Consider the following 9,078-nt stretch of genomic DNA (forward strand, 5'->3'; position numbering starts at 1 on the left):
TCACAAGAACATGTAACACATATCGTAGCATAATACAACTATATATTTTAACATAACATTGATTGATGGATAAATGAATAACAACAATTTTCGAATTACCTTGAAATAGCAAAATCCACACTGTATAGCATATTCGAAATAATCTTTATTTAAACTTAACGACCTTACTTAGTTATGTTGGGAAATGTGTCCTCAACAATAGTGCGATCACATGATTTAAATATCATTATTAAATCTCATTACAAAGAATACGGAAGGGATGATACATTATATATATAGTCAACTGGTCCACACATATCGGTAATGATTGGCTGGCTAGATTTTGACATTACTGTCGTGCGACGGTGGTGACCAGTTGATCCCTTGAGGTCACACCTAAAGGACGATTCCCTTAATTGAAAAGGTTAATTAATTGTATACCGTCTGATTAATTAATTCCTTAAAATTGAACAAATTATTATAAGAGAGAAAAATGACATCTTATTATAATGTGATTAAATGAGATTTTATTTAGTAATTTAAGAAGTTATATTACTAAAGTTAATCGGTGTTTGCGAAACACGCGAGATGAGAATGATAGGTTAGTTATAATTACAAGATATTGTGAATTATACTAACTAGTAATTAAATGACCATTTTATGAGAAAGTAATTTTATATTACTAGTCAATTTGTTAAATATGATTTATTTAATTTGTAAATGATATTTAATTTGTTAAATATGCATTTTAAATTAAAACATGACATAAGACATGTCAGATGTCACATGACATACAATTGACAAAAATAAAATGGACTCCATATTACAACATGTAAACCGAAATTAGGTGGGTGTTTTAGTGGGTTTTGGTCTTATTCATTTGTCTTATTCATTTGTCTATGACACTTGATAGTGACATGACCATGAAAAAGCCTTACACCTATTTGTCTTGTGAAGACAAAAAGAAAAATAATTATGGTCTATAATGATAGATGCCAACCGGTTTTGTGAGGCTAATGGGTGAATTTTATTCTCTTAATTTTCACTTATCATTCATTCTATTTTTTTACATGCAAAAAGTTCATGTAGTTTTCCTCTCTTCTCTCTCCTTAATCTTCATCAAAAAGGATGAATTTTTGATTTAAATTTGTTCAAAAGATTACTAAAATTATTAATGTAATATATGAGTGTTAGTAATCAATTTTAAGGTAAACCACAATATAAATATCTAGTACATATTAGTTTGTGGGTTTAAGGGATAGTCTTGGGTGCAACTAATTGGAGGGCTTCTATTTTGAGGTCATGTATGTTCATCCAATATTGGAAAGCTCAAGAACTAACAAGAAGGAGATCTTGTTGGTGCCCATTTGACCGAAATTCATATGGTGAGAAAATGATTTCTTCACTTATTTATTTTAGTTTGCATGCATAAGATTTGCAATTTATTTTATAACTAAATAAATTTGAAACATATAAGAATATGTTAAATAATGAGATCTAGATTTTTAACAAGCGGTATCATGAGCAAAAGGTTGTTTGCATGCAAATCGGTTATAGTTTTTCCGAGTTATACGATTAACATATAAAACTTGTAAATTTGTGTTATTATGATATATCACGAAAATAATTTATGCATGTTAAATTTTCTGATCCTAAAATGTATTTAGGATATTTTGGTTAATTTATGGATTTTTATTGTTCATTTTATATAATATTGGCATTAAAATGTGATTTTTATGATAAAAATGTCATTTTTGGACGAAAATTAGCTAAACTTCGAATTTTCCAGTGGTTTTTGGATATGTTTTCACATATATTATTTTTAGATGATCTGGAATTTTTCATAATTTTATGAGTTCTTATGCTCGAAATATGGATTTTTCATGTTAAAAATCGAATTTAGATGAAAAATAGGTTAATATGAGATATATTTCGAATCTGGTCATAGAAATTTAGTATGTTGTCACATACAATTTTACAAGATGTGTATAAAATAATAGGCTATAATGAAGTCTTCATGCATGATTTATGGATTTTTGATGAAAAATAGCATAAATAGTGACATAATTAGTGAATAATTACTAAAACATACTTCATGACTAAGGAAAAACGTCACATGTTGCATTTTATTATCTTTTTCAGATCTAAAATTGAAAAGTTGATGAATATAATTTTTCTCATGTTTTTATGATTTTTATTGATAAATCCGATAAACCGCAACATTGTTTTTCCCTATAACTTTCAAAATTTTTAACCTAAGTTTTTGAACATTATGAGTGTCATGGTATTTTTCCAGAATGTTGATGAGTTTAAATTTCAAAATTTGAATTTATTTGAAATTTTTGTGATTTATTTGAAGTTTATAGCATTTTTATTGTAATTTTGAGTCCTTTTATGAACAATATTAATAATTATGAGTTAATTATGGTCAAATGGTTAGTGGAGACTAATTTTTGAGTCCTAAGAAGTCAGGGTAATTAACTTGTGCATAAATATGAATTTATGTAATTTTAGTGATTATAAAACGTTGAATCACGCAAATCCGTAAAAACCGTGTAATATACGATATTGGCTCCTTAAAGGCGATTTAGCATAAAATTGGGCATGTTCATACATATTATAATGCTGCATTTTATTTATGATTGTCATAATTTTATTTTATTATGTAATTTTTACTTAGTATGGCCTTAATTTTTAATTGATATTACCCGAAATGTATGGGAATATCGATTCGGTTGTAATTTATTGTGATCTCGTATCACCGTTTTGTAATTTAATAGATTTATTTTATTTTAATTACAAATGTATAATAGGAAATTATGTAATTTATTATGTAATTTATTTATTTCGGAGTTCCTTGAAGACGATGTCACTCAAGAAGGAAATCCATTAAAGACGGTGTTACCTCGAGATGCGTGCCTCAACCGAAGTTCAAGGGACCAATGGAGTTGGTTTCCAAATATGTAATAGTTAAATAGTTTTTCTATTTTAGGAAGGCCATACTAGGATTATTTTATTTATGCTTTGCATTTTATTTATATGTCGCATGCATCGCTAAATCGCCATAACTAAAACATGCATTGTCATTTTAATCGAGTTTATCGACCGTGTCAATTACAATTATCGTAGTTCACCGCTTTAGTTTACTTAAAACGTGATAGATAATAAATTGACATGACCTCTCGCTAAAATAAACAATTGAGACTTAGCCTTACCAAAAATTAGAAACCCATGAACTACCAGTTTCGCAAGGGAGTTGAGCCGGCTTTACCGTAAGACAAACCTTGTTACGTTGGTGAAGTGGGGTGATAAATGTCTATCCACCGAATTTATGTTAATAAAGGGTATTTCGGCACACCGTGCCCTAAGTTGACATGGGTTTGGATCACGGACACATTTATTCGAAATTTGGGTTGAACTCAACGAAAGTATTCACGACGTATTTCCGGATGTGTTTCGGGCTAGAGATAAAATATTAATGTAATTTTATCGACCAAGAGTTCTAAAAGTAGAATCGATTAAAGAGTTAATCCACCGAGTTATATTGATGAGGGGTATTTCGGCACACCGTGCCCCAAGTTAATATGAATTTGGATCTTGGAATCAGTTATCATAGTTGGGTAGAGGTCACTATGTAAATGCTTTACTTGTTATTTACAAGTATTAATAAAACGATAAATGTTAAGTTTTCCACTATTCCGTTATTATATTGTTCTATTTCTTTACCACAATTCATATACGATATCATTTCGATTTTTCAAAATCTCCATTAAAACATCGTAACTAAAGACAAATATGAATTTGCTTCTAAAACCTCAAATGAACCATTGCTAAGGATCTCTTGTAAAGAGTATAGATTAAAGTTATTCATTATCAAACAGGTTTTTGATTCTTGACTAACACATCTACTTACAATGAATTGTTTCTAATTTTGGTAACTAGATTTGTTGAAAATCAAAATTGACCAAAAAAAAACGCAACCACTTCAATGAAAGTTTTAAGACTAAAACGAACAAATAAAGAGTAATCTTCATGAATTCAATTTTGCTTCTCAAAGCAAAGACTCATTGAAATGAGTGGGAGCATTCTCTTAAACCGTTAAGATGAGGACGAGGTTCAAGAAGTAAAGATAATAATGGAATTGATACAAGGTAATGTTAAAAGTAAAGTTATTGAGAAATGACGATACTAAACCTATCAATCCCGACCGATAAAGTTTCCATTGTCTTAAATGTTGGACACTAGAAAGGAAACTACCCCAAATTATTGAAGAATCAACAAGTTAGTTGTGGGACATCTAATGGGACCTTCTTCTTTAAATGTTTATTTGATTAAACATAAATTTTGCTAGTACCACTTCGTCAATATTAGAAACCAGTGGAGGTTTTCATCATTGTATTCGACACATAAGATGATTAGAATATGACGACTAGCAACAATAATGTCGAGAGATAGAGTAATTGTGTACTCAATCTAGTTTTTGGATTTAAAGTTGTACTTAATTGTGACTATTAAGTGCATAAACTCTAAATATGAATATAAACTTGTTAAGATACAAAAGAGGTTTTCACTTTTGTGACCCTATACACCACGATTTGATGTATGGCTAGCCCATTATCAAGGTGATTATATTCTAAACAAAACTAGAATGATATATCATGTAGATGATGTAAGATTCAAATTGGTAACCCAAGATTAAACCTTAAATTTTGGAATGATGAACGCAAAGAGTTATCGAGTACTCTTGAAACCATTAGATTGTTAATGGTATATGCGTATCTTGTATTCAAAGCAAGATTTCTCGTGCCTTTTGGTTGAAAAGGAGATCGAGGTTGTAAATCATCGATCCAAAATAGGTTGATAATTTTCTTTTACCAATGATTTAAGTTGACGCTAATGTGTTCACTTAATAAGGTAAATAGAAAAATCTTTGAAGAAGTTTAAAGAGTTCAAGGAATCACGATTTAGTCGTGATGGGATTATCAAAGTGAAGACTTTGATATAAGCCAAAGGAAATGTGATATAGTATCACAAGTTAATCTCTCTTAGCACGCATTATGGAATAATGTGTGGTTGGATAAGAAATCAAACGCTATTCGATATGGTTTGGACTTCAATCAAGTTACTTTGAGTTACTTGATCCTTTTGGGGGTTTTATCATTTTTGTCTAAATTATTTTTCCACTAAATCGAATCATATGAGATATGAAATGGTAAGGGTACCATGTTTGTAAGTTTTTCACAAGAAACAAATACTCATTTTTCCCTTTTCAACTATCACGAGTACGACGAGTTTGCGGCTCGTGAAGCTGTCTTTCTAAAATACAAGTTTATTTCTAGAAGACAGAGTGGGAGAAATTATTCAAGAGCCACAAAGAATGCCACAGAGAATGTTATGTCGCAAGAAACTGGTCTTTCTTGGCTACATGAGACGTTTTGTAAGACATTGTTTCTTCAAAACCTAGGAGGTTAAATTCGTCACTTGTTAAAGATGATGAATTCATGCTACTTTTAAAGTAAAGAGCTTATAACTTACAAAAGAAATTGTTTGATTCAAGTTGATTACTTCTGGAAAGTAATGAATAAATGACTTAAATAAGAATGTTTAAGTCACAACTCACTACAGGGCTTAGAGCCATGAAAATTCGAAATAAAAAGGCTTGATTAGTGACAAAGGGTTTTGCATTAATAAAGAGAGATTTCAAAGCAAGACTGGTTGCAAAGGGTTTTGCACTAATTGAAATGCTTAAGTCTATTTGGATCTTCTTAGGGACTGTGTTTCATTATAAGGATATGCACACAGCAAGTGAATTTAAAACCCACTTCTTCAATTAGAAGGAATGTATTCAATACATGTCTTGAGTTTTATAGATTCTTGCAATCCTAAGATAATGTGAAACTTAAGAGAGAATCTTAAGTAGGACATCAATGAGTTGGAATCAACATTTTGATCATGTGATAAAACTTTTCTCGATAGGTCGAGAAGTTGTGTTTATACATGGAGTTTAGTGGGAGTTACGGAAATTTTAATTAGTCCGATATGTGGATGACATATTAATCATTGCGAATGATTTAAGACTTTTGGAGTATTATAATACATCTTTAATATCCGGATTTATGAAGATAAATCCACATGATATCAGCGTCAATAAGAAGTCTTACGTTGATAAGATTCATGACTAGTTCAATTAAATTGAACATATTTGATTGATTACATTTGCTTCCGCTGCCAGATCAATTAAATGAGTAATGATGTATAACACTTCATATACTTTGAGTATGATGAATTGTTTTCAAAATCGAATTTAAGTAATCTTTACCAAGTAAGCCATAAAGATTACCCTTAAGTGCTTGCAGAAGCATTAAGGAAGTAAAGCAAAATGTTTATGATGCAATTTTGTGTAAAGGTGTTATACAAGTGACAATTGACAATTGAGATTGCACATGGTTTCTGACAAAACCATAATCAAAACACATTAGGATGGTTAAGATACCATTGTGGCTATGTTAATTAAGAAGTAGATTTTCTAGAATCGTTCTAGGCAATAAAGAACAATGAGAAATGTTTACAACGGAAATTGAGTACACTTGCAATCATGAAAGGTGCAAGAAGGATGAGTCCCGCACACTGTGAAAACAGTGGGAGCTATTCTAAGGCTAGAGGGCCTATGTCTTGATTGGATCTCGACACGTACTCAGAAAGTTTTGTAATGCAAATGTATACATTACAAAGGAAAACGAGTATGTAGTAAGGTTGAGTAAGGTACAAAAGGTTGATAAAACCTACTAACCAAAGCCTTCTCATAGGCTAAACATGATGAGTCATGTCATTTCAATTGAATTGAAATGAACAACTACATACAAGATCAAATTAGATTATAGAACATGAAATAGTAATCAGGCGTTGACTATTCATATGTGATAATCGCATTTATCGTTTGAGTTTTTACTTTAAAAACTCTCCTTTTATACTTTGTTACATCCAAACGGGTTGTAGAGACAACATTGAACCCCGTTAAAGTGAACACGGATTAGCATTGTATTCGCCCATAGTCACTTGTATGAGGTGACGTCTCGAAGTGACTAGAGTGTGATGCGATTGATGGCAAGTTCAAGTGCCATAAAGTCATGTGAGATGACTAGTCGATCAGATAGGCAGACTGTTGGGAACACTTTGTCGGGCAGTGACCGCTTATAGAGTTCTGGTAAATTCATAAAGCCTGGTCGTGGCGAGAGCTACTATAGTATTCTAATGAGTCGATTCTTTTGACTAAAGACTGTTCGCCTAAGATGGCACAGTTTCAGATTAGCTTTGATTTGTGTTACTACGACCTTCGTAAATGGGGTCAAATGGGCATATTTTGGGTTATGATGGTTGTGGCTAGTCGAAGTGAATAAGTGCGATAGGAATTGTCCACCCCCTTGTCAGGGTTAAAACAATATCTCAGGGCCACTCGAGGAGTAATGAACTGGAAATGCGTGGCCACGCTCGGAAGGTATCTATGATAGATAAATCCGGTCAATCAGTTATTCTCCAGATCGAGGAAACCACTCTTGATATGATCACTTGCAAGTACGACCCGAAAGACACCTTGCATTGAGTGGGAGATAGTAATAGGACAAGAGAATTGGTGACGCACACTTGTCGAGGATAAGTGGGAGATTGTTGGGAAATGTGTCCTCAACAATAGTGCGATCACATGATTTAAATATCATTATTAAATCTCATTACAAAGAATACGGAAGGGATGATACATTATATATATATAGTCAACTGGTCCACACATATCGGTAATGATTTGCTGGCTAGAGTTTGACATTACTGTCGTGCGACGGTGGTGACCAGTTGATCCCTCGAGGTCACACCTAAAGGACGATTCCCTTAACTGAAAAGGTTAATTAATTGTATACCGATACAGATTAATTAATTCCTTAAAATTGAACAAATTATTATAAGAGAGAAAAATGACATCTTATTATAATGTGATTAAATGAGATTTTATTTAGTAATTTAAGAAGTTATATTACTAAAGTTAATCGGTGTTTATAAACACGCGAGATGAGAATGATAGGTTAGTTATAATTACAAGATATTGTGAATTATACTAACTAGTAATTAAATGACCATTTTATGAGAAAGTAATTTTATATTACTAGTCAATTTGTTAAATATGATTTATTTAATTTGTAAATGATATTTAATTTGTTAAATATGCATTTTAAATTAAAACATGACATAAGACATGTCAGATGTCACATGACATATAATTGACAAAAATAAAATGGACTCCATATTACAACATGTAAACCGAAATTAGGTGGGTGTTTTAGTGGGTTTTGGTCTTATTCATTTGTCTTATTCATTTGTCTATGACACTTGATAGTGACATGACCATGAAAAAGCCTTACACCTATTTGTCTTGTGAAGACAAAAAGAAAAATAATTATGGTCTATAATGATAGATGCCAACCGGTTTTGTGAGGCTAATGGGTGAATTTTATTCTCTTAATTTTCACTTATCATTCATTCTATTTTTTTACATGCAAAAAGTTCATGTAGTTTTCCTCTCTTCTCTCTCAATCTTCATCAAAAAGGATGAATTTTTGATTCAAATTTGTTCAAAAGATTACTAAAATTATTAATGTAATATATGAGTGTTAGTAATCAATTTTAAGGTAAACCACAATATAAATATCTAGTACATATTAGTTTGTGGGTTTAAGGGATAGTCTTGGGTGCAACTAATTGGAGGGCTTCTATTTCGAGGTCATGTATGTTCATCCAATATTGTAAAGCTCAAGAATTAACAAGAAGGAGATCTTGTTGGTGCCCATTTGCCCGAAATTCATATGGTGAGAAAATGATTTCTTCACTTATTTATTTTAGTTTGCATGCATAAGATTTGCAATTTATTTTATGACTAAATAAATTTGAAACATATAAGAATATGTTAAATAATGAGATCTAGATTTTTAACAAGTTACTGGCGAATACATTATTGCCAGGGTAAATGACAAGCTATAGCAAAAGATACACATAAATGTTTAGTTAATCTTTTCTTGCTTTATATAATCCCCGAAGTCTATTCCCAAAACGAGC

The sequence above is a fragment of the Silene latifolia genome, chromosome X (genome assembly GCF_048544455.1).
Source record: "Silene latifolia isolate original U9 population chromosome X, ASM4854445v1, whole genome shotgun sequence".
Taxonomy (NCBI): Eukaryota; Viridiplantae; Streptophyta; class Magnoliopsida; order Caryophyllales; family Caryophyllaceae; genus Silene; species Silene latifolia.